The 16,162-nt window shown below is 50.1% G+C and overlaps 2 long non-coding RNA genes across 2 annotated transcripts; both read left to right on the top strand.

The window, feature by feature from the left end:
* Positions 1–749: 749 nt before the first annotated feature.
* Positions 750–1,885, top strand: LOC139827101 (uncharacterized). The gene is made up of 3 exons (XR_011737297.1): positions 750–858; positions 945–1,090; positions 1,837–1,885. It is a non-coding gene; the product is annotated as an uncharacterized lncRNA (long non-coding RNA).
* A 7,884-nt stretch (positions 1,886–9,769) lies between these two features.
* LOC139827100 (uncharacterized) lies at positions 9,770–10,905 on the top strand. Its single transcript, XR_011737296.1, has 3 exons — positions 9,770–9,878; positions 9,965–10,110; positions 10,857–10,905. It is a non-coding gene; the product is annotated as an uncharacterized lncRNA (long non-coding RNA).
* The last annotated feature ends 5,257 nt before the right edge of the window (positions 10,906–16,162 follow it).

The following is a 16,162-nucleotide window of genomic DNA, read 5'->3' as shown; positions in this document are numbered from 1 at the left end:
CTGTGTGGGGCCCAACCTCCTTGGCCCACCAGAGGAGGACACGCTCCCTCTGGATGTCCTGGCACAGGTGACAGGGAAGGTACGCTGTGTTTCCCAGCCCCTTGCAGCCTTCCCGGCCCACGCCAGCTTTGCTCTTCAGAGGTTCCTGGCTGCCTCCTGTCTTCAGCCAATGCTGGCAGGGGAGCTGCTGGGAAGAGCAGCTGCACAGCTGCAGCTTTCTGTGCACAAGGCAGCATGAGGAGTGGGAAGGGCTGTTGGAGGCATTGCAGCCAGCGCGTTGGGAACCAATGGTTTACCGTGTGCAGGTGACCCAGCTGGTAGAGTTCCTCGTTAACCACCATGGGGAACTCTTTGAGGATGAGGAGGAAGAGAAGGAGGAGGAGGAGAAGGAGGAGGAGGAGAAGGAGGAGGAGGAGGAGGAGGAGGTCCTGTTCGTGGAGAAGGAGAAGGAGGGGGAGGAGAAGGAAGAGGGGGCTGGGCTTGCCGGTGAAGAGGCGGAGGACTCGCCGGCACCAGGAGAACAAGGAGAAACTGCAGAGGTATGTGAGAGCCACAAGCAGCATGAGAGAATGCCTCCCCCCTCAGAAGGTGGGATTGCCGCTGTAAGGACAAGCAGGTTCATCCACCAACCTGCAGCTTTGCAGAAGTGCAGAGTGAGGCTGATGCAGGTTGGCCATCACTCTTTGCCCAGCGATCCCAACAGAAGTGGCCCAACTGGGCTGAGCAAAGCCACCCAAGGGATCTGCCCTTTAGAGCTGAGCTGGAAAACGGGTAGGTGTCATCTTCTGCGTTTCCGTTGCAGGTGCCTTCAGTCTCTGCAGAAAGCGCAGCCCAGAACAGCTCCTCTGGGCAGAGCAGGTAACCTGAGCTGGCTTTACTTTAGAGTAGAATTGATTCCTGTTTATCATGGCTTTACCTGTCTAACAATCCTTTTGGATGGAAAGCTTGTCAGGCTCTTCGCGGGAGGGGGGAAATCCTTCCCCCCGGAAGAGAAAACTCCTGTTCGAAGAGGGGGGCGATGGCCAGCCCAGCAAGAGGAGGCGAAGGCTGGAGCTGGACAGCTCACAAACAGGCGACTGAGACAAGCCAGGTGGGGTGAGAAGAACAAGGAGCCCTGGTGTGTGAAAGAGCCTGCTCTCCCTCTTTCCAATTGCTCTGAGTCTAGGAAATATTTCTGTGGTGCCCAGAGACGGCCTCAGAGAGGAAGCGTTCACCTTCCCTTGGGAGAAGGTGGATACCTGGAGGTGAAGAGCACTCCAGCGTTGGCAGTTTTCATTTTTCACTTAGAACCCTAGAATCAAAGAAGAGTTTGGGTTGGAAGGGACCTTCCAAGGCCTTCTAATCCACCCCCCCTGCAATCAGCAGGGACATCTTCAATGAGATCGGGTTACGCCGACCCCCGTCCAGCCTGGCCTTGAATGTTTCCAGGGATGGGGCATCTACCACCTCTCTGGGCAACCTGTGCCAATATTTCACCACGCTCACTGTAAAACAGTTCTTCCTCTTGCCTTTGTCTTTGTCTTTGTTCCTCCTTGCTTTACTCTGGTTCAGTTTTACTCTCCGTTCTTACTGCAGCTGTACCCAGGCCTGGCCCTTGAAGCCTAGATTTGCACGGCAGTTGAGTCAAAAGCCCCCATGTCCACTGAGACCTCCCCAGACTTCCACAGTCTAAATCATTAATAGCAAAACACCAAAGTATAATATCCAGCCCTAAGGAATCCTGCAGAAAAGAACTGTGGATGGGGATTGCCTATCCTGTTAAAGCACGAGTTGCTTGTTCTCCTCTCAGCCTTGTGCTTAATGCCTGTCTTTCCCCGCCCCTCTTTCTCAAGGCAGGTTGAAGAACTGACTGAAGAAATCCCCCTCATGTTGTCACCCTCATGTTGGCTCAGCTGGACCATCTAGAGTTTGTTTGTTAGTTAGTTAGCAAGTTAGTTAGTTTGTTAGTTAGTTTGTTAGTTAGAGTGTTTGTTAGTGTGTTAGTTAGTTTGTTAGTTAGTTAGTTTCTAGTGTAGGTAGCTGTGTACTGAGTGCACTTTTTTTTCACATACTGGTTTGCGACTTTCAGAAATTCACAGTGGGTTTTGGAGCCAGTAGGGCAAGAGAGTTTGTTTGTTTGTAAGTGAGTTAGTTAGCAGGTTCGTTATTTTGTTTGTTTGTTAGTTGCTAGTGTAGGTAGCTGTGTACCGAGTGCATTTTGGTTTTCACATACGGGTTTGCAAGTTTCAAGAATTTTCCCATAGATTTTTGAGTCGATAGGGCAAGAGAGTTAGTGAGTTAGGTAGATAGGTATATTTGGCTGAACGGCACAAGCTCTCAGCAAGTGCATCCAGAACACCCCTGCTGTCAACAACGTCTGCGGCTGCACAAGATGAGGACCTGTCTGAAGGAGCTGCAAGAATCCAATGCCAAGCAAGAAAACCTGGTGACTGAGCGACTGAGGCAGGATCCAGCTGTGCGAGCCTCACTCCTGCTGAGCAGGGTGTCCGGCGTGGATGTGAGCCCTGGCTGCAGCTGTGAGGGGACCGTGGCCCCGCGAGGTGCCAAAAGAAGAACACTTGCTGCTGCTGCATCTGGGCACTACTTACCTGTTGTGGTTGTTCTTTCACTGCACAGTCAAATCCGATGCTATTCTCACTCAAACAAAGCCTGGTTAAAACAAAGGAATGTGTTACTTTAGCCAGTTGCAAGTTACCGATTTCCAGTTATTCCTCATTTCTACTTCCCTTTTTGTTTGATACATTCCAGAAAGCTTCCATAGCTTTACTAACCTCTTTCTGACTTCTTTCCATTCTCGTTTAGTCTGTCCCTCTCTCTCGATTTTGATTTTCGGTTTAGGAGCCATAAATTCTGGGTGTAACGCAGTTTAAAGATTGCAGCTTTCATCCTAAGAATAAACATGGAAACTCCAAGAAAAAAAATGCCACCTTAGTAATGAAAATGTATCATTTCCTGGTTGGAAACATAATCACATGATTGTAAAGCCAGCACTGATTTAAGAGAGGCTTTGGAAAACACAGGACAGACTGTCGGCAGATCAGGTTTCAGACTGCTCCTAATACAATTGTTGTAAACTAAAGATTTAGCAAGTATCAGAGAGGTTTTAGAATGAACCACCTTGATTCTGTCACTTGATGTGTTACAGCCTTAATTTTGAACTTGGAGATTTTCTTCAACAGATTCCCTCCTTTCCACCTGAAATTAATAATGGTAAAATAAACCTGAGAGTGCCAAGAAGATGCTTCCTGTGCCGCTTTCTTTTGAAATTTAATTAACATCTTTATAAAAGAAAAATTTATCATGGAGTGTTCTATACATTATTATTAATAACTAAACGTTGCGGTATTCCAGTTAACTATAGTGGTGGTCTTGTTGTTTTTTTTGCGAATTTCTAAAACTGTGTCTATGAATATGTAGTTATGACGGGAAAGCTGTGACTGTTTATAACTACAGCAAAGATGAAGTACAGGCAGCAAGAAAGGCTCAGTGAAGCCTCTGTAAACAGGGAGACAGTCATTAGCTGGTCTTAATATAAGTTTCCATGAGATGGCCTTGCAAGAGGCCGTGTCTCTTTGTTACTGAATTGCAAGACACTTTGTTGCATACGGTTGCAACAACATCACAGGCAGACAGGCAGGTTCCCCTCGAGATGCCGGCCACGGTTGAGGAGAGCTTGACCCTCGTGATCACCCTCTTATATAGGGGTGTCCTGGTTTTGTTGAAAAACAAGTTTCTCTTTTAGTGAATTTTACCTGTCAGCTAAAGCCTTCATATTAGCTGCATTTTCCTGGAGAACCAGATACATGTTTTGGTAAACCTAGTAATGGAATGCAAACTTATTGATAAGCACGGATGGACATCTCGCGAGAGGGGCAACGAGAAACCGGTGACCAAGGAACTGACCAATGGGGTATAACATTCCATTCATGTGAATACTTCATATAAAAGTGGGAGATCACAAGGATCTCGTCCCTTTTCCCTTTTTTCCTTCCCTTCTGCTTATGGCCGACATTAGGAGAGGACCTTGCTAGTCATCCCTGCGAACTGAGACCTAGTGAGAGACTGAATCCAGCTCCGGTTGGCTACAGAGTCTAATCAGGACTTTGGGTGCTGGCTCTGCAGTTGCTGAGACTTTCAAGATTGGTTTTGTATATTTTGTATTATTTTCTCTATTCTTATTAGTAGCATTAGTAAAATATCTTTAATTTTTCCAGCTCTCTTCTCTCTCTCCTTCTTTCCCTCCTGATCACCTGTCCTGAGTGGGAAGGGGGGAGAGGGAGGGGTAAAAGGGGGAAGTGGAGGGGAGAGGAGGTTAACAATACATCTGCCAGGGTTTGACTGTCACCCTGCAATTTTAACCCTTGAAAAGGGGGTATGACGATTATGGGGCGGAATACTTAATTGGTTAATTTAAGTCACCAGTTCCATCCACCCCTCCTCAAACACGCCCCTCTCACAACGGAACGTGGGAAAACTTATCAGTCTTTCTTGGCTACCATAGCAATAAATCTAAACATGAGCTTCTTCAGCATTCCGTTGGTCTTCTGATCAGCACTGAGTACAGCATGCGAGGAAAAATATGTAGGCAAAAGCTCAGAAAAGTACAGCCACCAAGAAGAACTTAGCTGAAAGAAAAATCACTAAAACGCAACTGGTCTTGTTTTTAACAAAACCAGGACATGACCCAAAGCAGCTTGACCAAGCTTCTGGAAAGCAACGTGGCAGACTATGTCCTGGGGGTCCTGCTGCACACCAAGTTGACCAGGAAACAGCAAGGTGAGCTGACTCACGTGCAGCATACACCCTGGCAGCCAAAAAATGCCTTTGCCATAAAACAGTGTTATGTTCTTCCCCTAATATGCTCCACAAATTCAACCCAGGCCCTTTAGTAGGTGACCAACATCAAGAAGATAAACCTGTGTATCCTGTGTGCATCCTTTCAAAAGAAGGCATTTTAAATTCTGACCCTCTGTGAATAGGTCTTGCTCGTTTGACATGACAAATACTTTGGAGCCACAGCTCACTTTTGAGTTGTGGATCAAGTGGCTCATGATCCAGCAAGTCGGAGGAAGTGGTGCTACTGTATTTGCGCTCACTGTCATTGGCAAGGGCTATGCCGACCGCATTGGCTGACACGCTGCAAACACAGCTTTTCCCAAGCGGTCAGCCAACAGCAACTGCCTGAGCCCAAGACCCCATGTGGATTAGATACCAAGAGCAGAAACCTCATTAAAAAGGCTCCTGTCACTGCACTTCGACTTCTACGCAGTTGCACACGCTGCAAAAGGCACGTGTTGACCTGCAAGAATTTCCGCTAAGGACACAAGTAATAGAACGGCCATTTGAAGGCATTTCCTGCAGGCTGGAGAAAACCGGTAGCAAGCACTGAGGTGATCTCCATATTTAACTGTTTAAATAAGTGTTTCTTGAAGTTTGCCAAATGGAGATGGTTAGAACAAGACACAGTAAAAAATTAAACAACAAAGCGCGTTCCTTAGCCCCAATATTAGCTCTTAACGGCACAAGCTACCAAAAATGTGCGGAGAATGCTCCCACTAGGTCTCAGCTGTGGAGATACAGGACACAAACCTCCTTGGCAGAAGAGGGAACTATAACCAGGGTGGGATTCGGTTCACTGTGACTTGGGTGTTTGTGTGGGGACTTGGTTTCCACAAAGCCGTTAGAGTGAGCGAACAGCAGGGGCTTGATGATAGAGCCTCGCCCTGGGCATGGTTTGGGAATGATCTGAGATTCTACATGGGATGTTCTCTGACCTCCAACTGTTCCCTCAGAAGGGCCAGACTATCCGTAGGTCCTGTGTCACATCTGCTGATCTCTAGGTGCTGGTTTTGTTATGGCATGTGAAATGGCATTAAGTTGCCTGCGTGTAGGAAATCCAACTGAGGCCTTAGTCGATACACTCCTTAAGTCTAAAGGTGTCCTAAAGGTGTCTACTTTAGGACAGTAGGAATAACTCCTTCCTCCGCTAACTGGAACGGGGTCTTAGCAATTATCTCACATGCAATGCTGCAATAGAGCTCTGTAAACTGGGAGGAGCTGAATACCCACTATGGTGTCTGGTGTTGGAGCGGGTGGCCTCGGTATCTCTGGCTACTTCTCAAAAACAAGCCTTTACTACTCTATCGTATGTCAAAGGTGGCTAGTGGAGTTCCCAGCCTAGATCTCCAGGAGTCAGCTGGCATGTGCCACAGGAAAGAGCGATGTTTTGTTTGCAGAGCCTCATGGAGTGGGCTATGGCTGTCCCGGTCCAAATGTGACTGAGGTGCCTTTGGAATATTCAGGGAGAAAATGAAGTGCTTGGAGAGATTCTTATGAAAAGCTCATGTGCTGTCAACTGTTGTGTGTCACCAGACTGAAGAAAAACAGGTATTTTTTGTGAGCAATTGCTCACGCTTCCATGCCAATACCATATTTATATCATACTTCAGGCGACCATGCTCTCTTGTGAAGCTGGAACTTCTGCACACAAGCTTTCCTGTCCCTGGTGCAGAATGGTAAGAGAGCATGAGTGCTTGGGACGGCTGAATGGGCTGTTGAGGAGGGACAGGCAGGGCAGGTGAGGTGGGGGAGTTGCAGTGAATGTAAGGGAGAGGTTTGACTTGGCAGCCCTTACGGTTAGGGGTGACGTAGTTGAGAGCCTGTGAGTGAGGATTAGGGGCTGGAAAACAAAGAAAGTTCATTGATGAGTTCTTGCCTAGGAAATTAGGATAAATCTCTGGCAATTCTACGGGCATGAAGCATCCTGAGACATGTGCACACAGACTTGTGACCCAAAGCAACTTGGCAAAGCTGCTGGCAAAGAGCGTGGCACAAACGTCCTGGGCTCCTGGTGGACAGCAAGTTGAGCAGGAGCCAGCAAGGTGGCCTTGGCCCAAGGCGGCAGCCAGTGGTGCCCTGGGCTGCACGGGGCAAAGCCTTGCCAGCAGCTGGAGGGAGGTGACCCTTCCCCTCTGCTCAGCGCTGCTGAGGCCAGGCCTGAAGTGCTGTGCCCAGGGCTGGGCTCCCAGTGCGAGAGAGACATGGGCATAGTGGGGAGAGCCCCCAGCACCCCTCCCCCACCACCACGCTCAGAATGTTGGGCTGTGTTGACTCTGCGCTGTCCCGGCAACGGTTCTGTGCCGCCACGAAGTGTCAGGGGTAAGAGCCAAGCTCTTGCCCTGCAGCACTGGGACGGCACTGGGGAGGTGTTTGCCAGAATCTGTCCACCTGTCTGGCTACCACCTCACGCCCCACAGGCGTGCCCTTTCAGGACGCTTCTCTTGGCTTTGTGGAGATGGGTCAGGTGAATTGCTGCTGTGGCACCAGGTAGGCTCCCCCCACGCACAGCTGGGAGACACCCCAGAACAGCCACACCGTGCAGCAGCGGATTTTCTCATGCCTGATGCCGTCTGCTCTGCAGGGACGAGCCTGAGCCCGAGCAGCCACCTGTGCCCAACGCTGGAAGTGGCCAGTTGGCTGGTGAGTTTGGAGAAGACGGGGACGGGACGGCCCTTCCCCCCTCCTCTTGCAGACAGGCACTCAGGCTGCACTGGGGCTGCTGCTGCCCTTCCCGCAGGGCACGTCTGTTCCCATTACTCTGGGGCAGGAGAGACCTGAGCCCTCGGGATCCCTTGTTGCCAAAGGACACTTCTCCCGTGTGCTCCAGGGTCCAGGAGCGCTGTCCTGGCGCTTCTGCTCCACCTCTCTTTGCTCTCTTCTCCTTGGCAGATGGTGGCACCCGCAGCAGGAGGAGGAGGAGGTGGCTGCCCTGGCACTTTGCGTGGCCAGGGACCTTGGTGGCTGCAGAGGCACCGGGGCCATCGGGCTCTGCCCGCACGGGGCTTCTCTTTGGCCGGCCCCTGGCTGATCTCTGCAGCCAGGATGGCATGCTGCCCCAGCCCATGCAGGTAAGCAAGCGTGGCCTGGGAAGGGGTCCCCATCCTGCTGGCTCCTCTGGAGAGGCACTGTCCCCATGGCAAGCATCCCAGATGAGCCTTGGGGACAAAGCGCGCTCCTCTCCACATCACCCAACTCCAGCCAGCCCTCTGTTCTGCCTCAGTCAGGGCAGCAGACCCATCCACACTCACTCCTGCCCCTGAGGAAGCTTGGCCTCTCCCAGGACCTCTCTCCAGCCCAGCAACATCCTCCTCTCTCCCCTGCAGGACCTGCTGACTCTGCTGCATGAACAGGGGCCATCCACGGAGGGGATCTTCCGGCTGGCGGCCAGCGAGCGTGCCTCCCGTGAGATCAGGGAGGCCCTGGACAGCGGGACCCAGGTCCACCTGGCAAGCCAGCCGGTGCACGTCCTGGCTGTCATCCTCAAGGTGAGCCCTGCTGACCTGGAGTCCGGCAGCTCCTGGCTCTGCTGCTGGGCACCTGCTCAAGCAGGAGCCCAAAGCCAGGAGGTGCTGGGCACCCAGCGTGCTGGGGATACTGCCCGTGCTCCCGGCAGCAGTGCGCACAGCCTGACGCGCAGCCCTTGGCGTTGCAGGACTTCCTGCGCAAGATCCCCTCCAAGCTCCTCGTGGCGGAGCTCTACCAGGAGTGGATGGCCGCCCTGCAGAAGAGCAGCAGGGAGGAGAGGCTGGTGAGGCTGAAAGAGTAAGTGTGGTCAGCAGCCTGGCTGCTCTGCAGGGACTGGCAGAGCCCGGCACTTGCCTGCAAAGCCGCAGCTTGCCTGAAAAAGATGCAGGCATTGGGGCTGACTCCTTGTCCAAAGGGACTCTGGCCAGAAGGGCAGGCAGGGAGGAAGGTGGTAATCTCTCAGGGAAGACAGCCCCTCTGCTGTAGAGCCAGCTTGGCCGAGGAGCCTTCCCTGGGGTGGGCTTGGCTGACATCAGCATGGGACACCTGTCTTGACAACCCCTACTTCACCTCTGTACGTTGGGCTCCTGTTTCTACAGGGTGGCCCGCAAGTTACCCGAGGCCAACCTCCTCCTCCTCAAGACCTTGCTGCGGCTGCTGCAGAACATCAGCAGCAATGCCACCATCACCAAGATGACAGCCATCAACCTGGCCATCTGTGTGGGGCCCAACCTCCTTGGCCCACCAGAGGAGGACACGCTCCCTCTGGATGTCCTGGCACAGGTGACAGGGAAGGTACGCTGTGTTTCCCAGCCCCTTGCAGCCTTCCCGGCCCACGCCAGCTTTGCTCTTCAGAGGTTCCTGGCTGCCTCCTGTCTTCAGCCAATGCTGGCAGGGGAGCTGCTGGGAAGAGCAGCTGCACAGCTGCAGCTTTCTGTGCACAAGGCAGCATGAGGAGTGGGAAGGGCTGTTGGAGGCATTGCAGCCAGCGCGTTGGGAACCAATGGTTTACCGTGTGCAGGTGACCCAGCTGGTAGAGTTCCTCGTTAACCACCATGGGGAACTCTTTGAGGATGAGGAGGAAGAGAAGGAGGAGGAGGAGAAGGAGGAGGAGGAGAAGGAGGAGGAGGAGGAGGAGGAGGTCCTGTTCGTGGAGAAGGAGAAGGAGGGGGAGGAGAAGGAAGAGGGGGCTGGGCTTGCCGGTGAAGAGGCGGAGGACTCGCCGGCACCAGGAGAACAAGGAGAAACTGCAGAGGTATGTGAGAGCCACAAGCAGCATGAGAGAATGCCTCCCCCCTCAGAAGGTGGGATTGCCGCTGTAAGGACAAGCAGGTTCATCCACCAACCTGCAGCTTTGCAGAAGTGCAGAGTGAGGCTGATGCAGGTTGGCCATCACTCTTTGCCCAGCGATCCCAACAGAAGTGGCCCAACTGGGCTGAGCAAAGCCACCCAAGGGATCTGCCCTTTAGAGCTGAGCTGGAAAACGGGTAGGTGTCATCTTCTGCGTTTCCGTTGCAGGTGCCTTCAGTCTCTGCAGAAAGCGCAGCCCAGAACAGCTCCTCTGGGCAGAGCAGGTAACCTGAGCTGGCTTTACTTTAGAGTAGAATTGATTCCTGTTTATCATGGCTTTACCTGTCTAACAATCCTTTTGGATGGAAAGCTTGTCAGGCTCTTCGCGGGAGGGGGGAAATCCTTCCCCCCGGAAGAGAAAACTCCTGTTCGAAGAGGGGGGCGATGGCCAGCCCAGCAAGAGGAGGCGAAGGCTGGAGCTGGACAGCTCACAAACAGGCGACTGAGACAAGCCAGGTGGGGTGAGAAGAACAAGGAGCCCTGGTGTGTGAAAGAGCCTGCTCTCCCTCTTTCCAATTGCTCTGAGTCTAGGAAATATTTCTGTGGTGCCCAGAGACGGCCTCAGAGAGGAAGCGTTCACCTTCCCTTGGGAGAAGGTGGATACCTGGAGGTGAAGAGCACTCCAGCGTTGGCAGTTTTCATTTTTCACTTAGAACCCTAGAATCAAAGAAGAGTTTGGGTTGGAAGGGACCTTCCAAGGCCTTCTAATCCACCCCCCCTGCAATCAGCAGGGACATCTTCAATGAGATCGGGTTACGCCGACCCCCGTCCAGCCTGGCCTTGAATGTTTCCAGGGATGGGGCATCTACCACCTCTCTGGGCAACCTGTGCCAATATTTCACCACGCTCACTGTAAAACAGTTCTTCCTCTTGCCTTTGTCTTTGTCTTTGTTCCTCCTTGCTTTACTCTGGTTCAGTTTTACTCTCCGTTCTTACTGCAGCTGTACCCAGGCCTGGCCCTTGAAGCCTAGATTTGCACGGCAGTTGAGTCAAAAGCCCCCATGTCCACTGAGACCTCCCCAGACTTCCACAGTCTAAATCATTAATAGCAAAACACCAAAGTATAATATCCAGCCCTAAGGAATCCTGCAGAAAAGAACTGTGGATGGGGATTGCCTATCCTGTTAAAGCACGAGTTGCTTGTTCTCCTCTCAGCCTTGTGCTTAATGCCTGTCTTTCCCCGCCCCTCTTTCTCAAGGCAGGTTGAAGAACTGACTGAAGAAATCCCCCTCATGTTGTCACCCTCATGTTGGCTCAGCTGGACCATCTAGAGTTTGTTTGTTAGTTAGTTAGCAAGTTAGTTAGTTTGTTAGTTAGTTTGTTAGTTAGAGTGTTTGTTAGTGTGTTAGTTAGTTTGTTAGTTAGTTAGTTTCTAGTGTAGGTAGCTGTGTACTGAGTGCACTTTTTTTTCACATACTGGTTTGCGACTTTCAGAAATTCACAGTGGGTTTTGGAGCCAGTAGGGCAAGAGAGTTTGTTTGTTTGTAAGTGAGTTAGTTAGCAGGTTCGTTATTTTGTTTGTTTGTTAGTTGCTAGTGTAGGTAGCTGTGTACCGAGTGCATTTTGGTTTTCACATACGGGTTTGCAAGTTTCAAGAATTTTCCCATAGATTTTTGAGTCGATAGGGCAAGAGAGTTAGTGAGTTAGGTAGATAGGTATATTTGGCTGAACGGCACAAGCTCTCAGCAAGTGCATCCAGAACACCCCTGCTGTCAACAACGTCTGCGGCTGCACAAGATGAGGACCTGTCTGAAGGAGCTGCAAGAATCCAATGCCAAGCAAGAAAACCTGGTGACTGAGCGACTGAGGCAGGATCCAGCTGTGCGAGCCTCACTCCTGCTGAGCAGGGTGTCCGGCGTGGATGTGAGCCCTGGCTGCAGCTGTGAGGGGACCGTGGCCCCGCGAGGTGCCAAAAGAAGAACACTTGCTGCTGCTGCATCTGGGCACTACTTACCTGTTGTGGTTGTTCTTTCACTGCACAGTCAAATCCGATGCTATTCTCACTCAAACAAAGCCTGGTTAAAACAAAGGAATGTGTTACTTTAGCCAGTTGCAAGTTACCGATTTCCAGTTATTCCTCATTTCTACTTCCCTTTTTGTTTGATACATTCCAGAAAGCTTCCATAGCTTTACTAACCTCTTTCTGACTTCTTTCCATTCTCGTTTAGTCTGTCCCTCTCTCTCGATTTTGATTTTCGGTTTAGGAGCCATAAATTCTGGGTGTAACGCAGTTTAAAGATTGCAGCTTTCATCCTAAGAATAAACATGGAAACTCCAAGAAAAAAAATGCCACCTTAGTAATGAAAATGTATCATTTCCTGGTTGGAAACATAATCACATGATTGTAAAGCCAGCACTGATTTAAGAGAGGCTTTGGAAAACACAGGACAGACTGTCGGCAGATCAGGTTTCAGACTGCTCCTAATACAATTGTTGTAAACTAAAGATTTAGCAAGTATCAGAGAGGTTTTAGAATGAACCACCTTGATTCTGTCACTTGATGTGTTACAGCCTTAATTTTGAACTTGGAGATTTTCTTCAACAGATTCCCTCCTTTCCACCTGAAATTAATAATGGTAAAATAAACCTGAGAGTGCCAAGAAGATGCTTCCTGTGCCGCTTTCTTTTGAAATTTAATTAACATCTTTATAAAAGAAAAATTTATCATGGAGTGTTCTATACATTATTATTAATAACTAAACGTTGCGGTATTCCAGTTAACTATAGTGGTGGTCTTGTTGTTTTTTTTGCGAATTTCTAAAACTGTGTCTATGAATATGTAGTTATGACGGGAAAGCTGTGACTGTTTATAACTACAGCAAAGATGAAGTACAGGCAGCAAGAAAGGCTCAGTGAAGCCTCTGTAAACAGGGAGACAGTCATTAGCTGGTCTTAATATAAGTTTCCATGAGATGGCCTTGCAAGAGGCCGTGTCTCTTTGTTACTGAATTGCAAGACACTTTGTTGCATACGGTTGCAACAACATCACAGGCAGACAGGCAGGTTCCCCTCGAGATGCCGGCCACGGTTGAGGAGAGCTTGACCCTCGTGATCACCCTCTTATATAGGGGTGTCCTGGTTTTGTTGAAAAACAAGTTTCTCTTTTAGTGAATTTTACCTGTCAGCTAAAGCCTTCATATTAGCTGCATTTTCCTGGAGAACCAGATACATGTTTTGGTAAACCTAGTAATGGAATGCAAACTTATTGATAAGCACGGATGGACATCTCGCGAGAGGGGCAACGAGAAACCGGTGACCAAGGAACTGACCAATGGGGTATAACATTCCATTCATGTGAATACTTCATATAAAAGTGGGAGATCACAAGGATCTCGTCCCTTTTCCCTTTTTTCCTTCCCTTCTGCTTATGGCCGACATTAGGAGAGGACCTTGCTAGTCATCCCTGCGAACTGAGACCTAGTGAGAGACTGAATCCAGCTCCGGTTGGCTACAGAGTCTAATCAGGACTTTGGGTGCTGGCTCTGCAGTTGCTGAGACTTTCAAGATTGGTTTTGTATATTTTGTATTATTTTCTCTATTCTTATTAGTAGCATTAGTAAAATATCTTTAATTTTTCCAGCTCTCTTCTCTCTCTCCTTCTTTCCCTCCTGATCACCTGTCCTGAGTGGGAAGGGGGGAGAGGGAGGGGTAAAAGGGGGAAGTGGAGGGGAGAGGAGGTTAACAATACATCTGCCAGGGTTTGACTGTCACCCTGCAATTTTAACCCTTGAAAAGGGGGTATGACGATTATGGGGCGGAATACTTAATTGGTTAATTTAAGTCACCAGTTCCATCCACCCCTCCTCAAACACGCCCCTCTCACAACGGAACGTGGGAAAACTTATCAGTCTTTCTTGGCTACCATAGCAATAAATCTAAACATGAGCTTCTTCAGCATTCCGTTGGTCTTCTGATCAGCACTGAGTACAGCATGCGAGGAAAAATATGTAGGCAAAAGCTCAGAAAAGTACAGCCACCAAGAAGAACTTAGCTGAAAGAAAAATCACTAAAACGCAACTGGTCTTGTTTTTAACAAAACCAGGACATGACCCAAAGCAGCTTGACCAAGCTTCTGGAAAGCAACGTGGCAGACTATGTCCTGGGGGTCCTGCTGCACACCAAGTTGACCAGGAAACAGCAAGGTGAGCTGACTCACGTGCAGCATACACCCTGGCAGCCAAAAAATGCCTTTGCCATAAAACAGTGTTATGTTCTTCCCCTAATATGCTCCACAAATTCAACCCAGGCCCTTTAGTAGGTGACCAACATCAAGAAGATAAACCTGTGTATCCTGTGTGCATCCTTTCAAAAGAAGGCATTTTAAATTCTGACCCTCTGTGAATAGGTCTTGCTCGTTTGACATGACAAATACTTTGGAGCCACAGCTCACTTTTGAGTTGTGGATCAAGTGGCTCATGATCCAGCAAGTCGGAGGAAGTGGTGCTACTGTATTTGCGCTCACTGTCATTGGCAAGGGCTATGCCGACCGCATTGGCTGACACGCTGCAAACACAGCTTTTCCCAAGCGGTCAGCCAACAGCAACTGCCTGAGCCCAAGACCCCATGTGGATTAGATACCAAGAGCAGAAACCTCATTAAAAAGGCTCCTGTCACTGCACTTCGACTTCTACGCAGTTGCACACGCTGCAAAAGGCACGTGTTGACCTGCAAGAATTTCCGCTAAGGACACAAGTAATAGAACGGCCATTTGAAGGCATTTCCTGCAGGCTGGAGAAAACCGGTAGCAAGCACTGAGGTGATCTCCATATTTAACTGTTTAAATAAGTGTTTCTTGAAGTTTGCCAAATGGAGATGGTTAGAACAAGACACAGTAAAAAATTAAACAACAAAGCGCGTTCCTTAGCCCCAATATTAGCTCTTAACGGCACAAGCTACCAAAAATGTGCGGAGAATGCTCCCACTAGGTCTCAGCTGTGGAGATACAGGACACAAACCTCCTTGGCAGAAGAGGGAACTATAACCAGGGTGGGATTCGGTTCACTGTGACTTGGGTGTTTGTGTGGGGACTTGGTTTCCACAAAGCCGTTAGAGTGAGCGAACAGCAGGGGCTTGATGATAGAGCCTCGCCCTGGGCATGGTTTGGGAATGATCTGAGATTCTACATGGGATGTTCTCTGACCTCCAACTGTTCCCTCAGAAGGGCCAGACTATCCGTAGGTCCTGTGTCACATCTGCTGATCTCTAGGTGCTGGTTTTGTTATGGCATGTGAAATGGCATTAAGTTGCCTGCGTGTAGGAAATCCAACTGAGGCCTTAGTCGATACACTCCTTAAGTCTAAAGGTGTCCTAAAGGTGTCTACTTTAGGACAGTAGGAATAACTCCTTCCTCCGCTAACTGGAACGGGGTCTTAGCAATTATCTCACATGCAATGCTGCAATAGAGCTCTGTAAACTGGGAGGAGCTGAATACCCACTATGGTGTCTGGTGTTGGAGCGGGTGGCCTCGGTATCTCTGGCTACTTCTCAAAAACAAGCCTTTACTACTCTATCGTATGTCAAAGGTGGCTAGTGGAGTTCCCAGCCTAGATCTCCAGGAGTCAGCTGGCATGTGCCACAGGAAAGAGCGATGTTTTGTTTGCAGAGCCTCATGGAGTGGGCTATGGCTGTCCCGGTCCAAATGTGACTGAGGTGCCTTTGGAATATTCAGGGAGAAAATGAAGTGCTTGGAGAGATTCTTATGAAAAGCTCATGTGCTGTCAACTGTTGTGTGTCACCAGACTGAAGAAAAACAGGTATTTTTTGTGAGCAATTGCTCACGCTTCCATGCCAATACCATATTTATATCATACTTCAGGCGACCATGCTCTCTTGTGAAGCTGGAACTTCTGCACACAAGCTTTCCTGTCCCTGGTGCAGAATGGTAAGAGAGCATGAGTGCTTGGGACGGCTGAATGGGCTGTTGAGGAGGGACAGGCAGGGCAGGTGAGGTGGGGGAGTTGCAGTGAATGTAAGGGAGAGGTTTGACTTGGCAGCCCTTACGGTTAGGGGTGACGTAGTTGAGAGCCTGTGAGTGAGGATTAGGGGCTGGAAAACAAAGAAAGTTCATTGATGAGTTCTTGCCTAGGAAATTAGGATAAATCTCTGGCAATTCTACGGGCATGAAGCATCCTGAGACATGTGCACACAGACTTGTGACCCAAAGCAACTTGGCAAAGCTGCTGGCAAAGAGCGTGGCACAAACGTCCTGGGCTCCTGGTGGACAGCAAGTTGAGCAGGAGCCAGCAAGGTGGCCTTGGCCCAAGGCGGCAGCCAGTGGTGCCCTGGGCTGCACGGGGCAAAGCCTTGCCAGCAGCTGGAGGGAGGGGACCCTTCCCCTCTCCTCAGCGCTGCTGAGGCCAGGCCTGAAGTGCTGTGCCCAGGGCTGGGCTCCCAGTGCGAGAGAGACATGGGCATAGTGGGGAGAGCCCCCAGCACCCCTCCCCCACCACCACGCTCAGAATGTTGGGCTGTGTTGACCCTGCGCTGTCCCGGCAACGGTTCTGTGCCG

This window comes from Patagioenas fasciata, chromosome 1 (genome assembly GCF_037038585.1).
Source record: "Patagioenas fasciata isolate bPatFas1 chromosome 1, bPatFas1.hap1, whole genome shotgun sequence".
In the NCBI taxonomy this organism is placed as follows: Eukaryota; Metazoa; Chordata; class Aves; order Columbiformes; family Columbidae; genus Patagioenas; species Patagioenas fasciata.
This window is presented reverse-complemented; position numbering and strand designations above follow the sequence as displayed.